Source organism: Aethalodelphis obliquidens, unplaced genomic scaffold (assembly GCF_003676395.1).
Source record: "Aethalodelphis obliquidens isolate GAN/ISIS:26980383/991018 unplaced genomic scaffold, ASM367639v1 scaffold78, whole genome shotgun sequence".
Taxonomy (NCBI): Eukaryota; Metazoa; Chordata; class Mammalia; order Artiodactyla; family Delphinidae; genus Aethalodelphis; species Aethalodelphis obliquidens.
The window spans coordinates 1,514,865-1,519,791 of NW_020838022.1; the positions used below are offsets into that span (position 1 = coordinate 1,514,865).

A 4,927-nucleotide genomic window follows, 5' to 3' on the forward strand; every position below is an offset into this window, starting at 1 on the left:
AGTATCTTTGAGAACTGTGAATTTATTTTTTCTTTAGAACATTTCTTGAATTGTGTATTTGTTTTTGCATTTCTCTGAGAAATGCAAATTGACATCACAATGAAATGCCATAACTATTGTAAAAAATAGAACATGCCAAAAAAGATTCTTGTAAAATTGTTTTCATTGTGATTAGCTCATACTTTCATTATTCATCATGTGAGGAGTTCTTCTTAGAAGTTGATGAAATAGATGGCAATCCAGAAGTGCCATCTCTTTACCAAGGATGTCTAACTATTATTATTGGACAAGTGTCATTTTTAAAGTTGATGAACAGCAAACGTGAAGTAGTAATAACTAATGTTGAAAAATGAAGCCACCTAAGAAGCAAGAAATGATAGATGACATGGTGCATTTTTAGTACCATAAAAAGTTCAAAAATGAGGAATAGTTTTGGTCATGCCCTAGTTTTGATTTTTTTTAATACAACAACAACATAAGCATATTATTTTTTCATTAAGCTTCTTAGTTTCTTAGTATCACAGTGGAATGATGAGAAAACAAGAACAACAACAAAAATAACCACGAGTCTGCAAATCTCTGACAAAAAGCAGAGACTTCAAGGCATTTGAGGGGGAGGGAGGGAGAGTCTTGACAGCAGTGCCAAAGTAGTTCCAGCATCATGCCTCTCCTTAGCTTGCTGGGCCGGGAGGGGTGGGGAGGTGGAATGGTGAGAAGGTGGCACTGTCACAGCTGTCCTTGGCGTTTCTGCCTCGCGACTGATACACGCATGATCTGCGTGGACCACCCCACAGGATTTTCCGGTGCCTCCCCGGTACCTGGCCGCATGACCCCTGCCTGCTCCAAACCCCTGGGACACCCCGGAGCCAGTTCTGCTGGGTGGGCGGCAGGAGAGAAGCGTGGAGGGGACGAGGGCAGGCGATGCCGCTCTGGGCATGAGAAACCGAGGAGACGCCGAGGCCCATTTGGGAGACACCCGTGGCAGCAGGCGGAGGTGGTGCAGGTGGCAGCGGCAGCAGTCGGTGTCCCTCGGGCGGTGAGCAAGCTACACCCAGAGCTTCATGGTGCCGGGGGGCAGGCTGTCGTTGCAGAGTCTGTAGTAACGCAGGTCGTTGACCAGGCTGTACACATTCTGGGTGAATGAGGGCAGGTCCCCATCCATCTTGAAATTCCGCCCCAGCACATTTTTCTGGTTGGCATCCACACCGTCACAGCTGGTCAGAAACTCTGGGAGGAAGGCCGCGAAGAAGCCATCAAAGTCCACAGAGGCCATGCTGTAAGTGGCAATGCCAATCTCCTCCTGCAGGAGGTCGTGGGACTTGTGAACCAGGATCTGGAGCAGCATGTTCACAAACTGAGAGAGAATGGTGGTCTGGAAGATCTTCTGTGGTCCAGCTTCTGCTTGGTGTTGAGAGTCTCCAAGTAAAAGAGATTTTATTTAAATAGGTAGATGTCAGGCTGGAGAAAGGACTGTCCAAAAGCCTGCATGATGGCACTGAACTGACGTTCATCCTCCATCTGCTCCTCGGCAATCCCGCTCTGGACACTGGCTAGGATGGTGGACTTGAAGAAGCACCTCCAGTTGTGATGGAGCGACCGGAAAAGCAGCTCAAACAGCTCAGCCTTCACATCAGGGGAGGGGCGCTCGGCGATGATGGGATACACCTGCTCTATGCACAGGGCGATGATGCTGGGGAGGAAGGGCTTGAACACCTGGCCAGGTTCCTGGACCACCGCCTGCAGGATCTTCAGGAACTTCTCAACCACCCGGCAGCCAGTACTGCCTTCGTGGAGGATGCTCTCGGCCAACTGTTCTCTGGTAAACATATTGAGGAAAGTCTGTATGATCTGCTCAGTGAAAGGCACGCCCATCTGTACTCTAAGGCCTCGAAACAGAGTGGGGAAGAAGCTCAGCATCTCATCAGACACATCTGGCTGATGGATAAAAGCTGGAAAGAGGGCCAGTGAGACTTGAACAGATTCCTGCAGGGACTGGTAGCTGATCTGTTGGGACTTGGTGGATTCCCCAGAGATATCCTCCACGATATCTTCTAAGACACTGTCTGGTGGATAATCACTTTGGTGTCATCCAGGGGCATCTTCCTCTGCGGGGTGACAGCATTGGGCTTCAGGTTGCAATAATCCCGAGAGAGCACAGAGATGAGGCTGGCATGGTTGATGGAGTGCACAGGCCACTGCTGCTCGTTCTCTGGGATGTTTGGCCATGGAAGCAACAGGATGTTAGAGAGGGCGTGGCACACCAATACCTGAGCCTTGTCCACAAGCTGCTGGGTAGAGGCATCGGTGATTCTGTTGAATGCTTTCTGTACTGTAGGGATGCTGATCAGAAAGACAGGTCGCACAGTGGTGGCCCGGGAGACCGGTAAATGGCACACAGATAGCAGCAATTTGTCTCGGACCTTGGTGCTGATCAGAGGCGTGACTGTATCCATGGTGGTGGAGATGAGCGTAACAAACTGCTGCATATTCTGCCGACGAGCCTCGCTGCAGTCCTGTGCTAGCCAGTGAGAGTAAGCCTGCAGAGCAGCCAGGGACTAAGCATGCACATCAATGAGATCAGGCTTCAATACTGATGGCACGGCAGTCTCAATGTTGTACAATTTTACCTGAGATCCATACAAAGTGACTTTGACCAACCTCTCCACCACAGTGAGGGTGTCCCTGAAGCACACTGTGAACACGTCCCCGATGAAGTACTCAGCTAGGTGGCCCACAGCCTGCAGGAGGGAGCTCGGGACTCACAGGGAACAGTGCAGCTGCTGGCAGTCGTTCTCTGCTGTGATGTTCAACCTGTGTCCTGACCCTGAAGTAAATATAAACTGCCCTAACCCCAGATAAACTTCTTTTTTTTTTTTTTTGCGGTACGTGGGCCTCTCACTGCTGTGGCCTCTCCCGCTGCAGAGCACAGGCTCCGGACGTGCAGGCTCAGTGGCCACGGCCGACAGGCCTAGCCGCTCCGCGGCATGTGGGGTCCTCCTGGACTGGGGCACGAACCCGTGTCCCCTACATTGGCAGGCGGACCCTCAACCACAGCGCCACCAGGGAAACCCCCCAGATAAACTTCTAAATTGTCCTGAAGAACTGGGAACAGTGTTGAGAAGGCATGTGTGGGAAGGAGCTCCATCACTTTGGTCACTACCTCCAAGTTCTGGTGTAAGTACCACTGCCACTCTGTCTGCTGATCGTCATCCAGAGTTTTGTCATCCAACTCCTCCAACTGGGCCTGGTTGTATCTGAAGTGGATTCGATTCAACACCTCCATGAGCAAGAGGACTAGGGCGTCTTCGTACCTGTTGAGAACTGCTTCCCTGTCTCCTAGACGGCTTTTCGTTTTCCTTGTCAGATAGTCCAAAAAGAGCGTCCAGATATCCAAACAAGAAGTAACCTTCATGAGTAGGCTGATGAAATGTGTACTTGAACAAAACTGTCAAAAACTCCACCACAGGGAACTGGGAGTAGGACTCGATTCTTCTTAGGTGAACACTCACAAAGAGCTGCAGAAGGTCATTAAACTTCTCGATGTAGCACTCATTGAGTTCTTCTAGCCTTCTCTTCACCGTGTGGGCATTGTTATTCTTGGTGATTTTCTGCAGGTAGAAAGTCTGCTGGAACATACACAGTAAGTAGTCCTTGAATTCCATAGGCACACAGTTTTTGGACATGAGTTCATTGATGCAGGACATGGCCAGGACCACAAGCCATCTGCACTCCTGACCAACACACAGTTCTGGCTGCTGCCGTTAACCGATGCCATCTTTCTGGCCTGGATGTCACAGCCAAAGCAGGCAAAGTGGAAGATGGCGGTAAGGAGGGACGGGATGATGCTGGCAGACAGAGGAATCCGATTGAAGAGATGGGCCAGGCACTCCAAGGCCAAGGAACAGATATACTCACTCTCCGCATCAAGGATGGGGATTGGCTGATTCAACAGTTTGGCTGAACTAGGACTCTGCAACAGGTTACTCAGTAAGTCACCACTTTCTCCTGAGGTCGGGGATGGTGGTGGGGTGGTGGCAGTCACGCTGTGTTTGTCCCAGACAGTCTCCAAGATACCTGTCAGTAGCCCAAGCACTGTCTGCACCTGGTCCAGCAGCAGCTTTTGCAACTCCTCCTTCCGAGCCACTCTGAGGTCCTCAGCGGGACAAGCCAGCTCTTCTGAAGTTGTCTTCAACATGATCAGCCCGAGGGGAGTTGTCACAGGGGACTGGATCAACTGTAAAATGTTAGTAAAAAAGTCATGGTAGAACATGGGCCAATCTTGACGGCCAATGTCAACAATCACTTTGCAGAGCTTGTTCCAGATGAAGTAAGGTAAGGTTTTGTGGTGAGCCAAGACGAGTTTGGACAGGCAGCTACGGATTTCCATCTTATCCTGAGATGGGACCCCAAGCCACATTTTATTGATCAGATTCTCAAAAAACGTTAAACTGTACATCATTACACAGTCATTCCTAGTGCTGGAGACAAAATACAGGCAGAATCTCCAGGCTCCTATTTGCTGAGCAAAGTTATCAAGAAGTTCCTCTATCTCACGTTTTCTTTCATTGGTTGTACAGTCGTGGAAAAACTCTGTCATCAGACTTTCCAGTGCCCCGAGAGAGGCTTCTTCAGATGCCATGCTGGCCGGGGAAGGGGGCTGGCTCTCGGGCTTCGGACACGTCCCGCTCGCACAGTTCAGCTCATGGTCCCGGCAGGCTCGGGAAGTCCCCTGCCCGGGCAAAGACAACCGCTTCCCCACCCGGGCCCCGCGGGGACCCTCTATAAAGAGCGCGGCCCCCCGGCCCACCTCATCGGGGACCCCCGGAACTATTCATCACCTCCCCAGGGAAACTGAAAAAGCAGGAAATGGGGCTCGGAGGCCGGCGAGGAGGGTAGCGGCTCGGGGCTCCCCACCCGGGCCTGACCC

At 51.1% G+C, this 4,927-nt stretch overlaps 1 pseudogene; it reads right to left on the minus strand.

Moving 5' to 3' along the window:
• Window positions 1-1,045: 1,045 nt before the first annotated feature.
• LOC113612519 (exportin-6 pseudogene) lies at window positions 1,046-4,683 on the minus strand (annotated as a pseudogene).
• Between the last annotated feature and the right edge of the window lie 244 nt (window positions 4,684-4,927).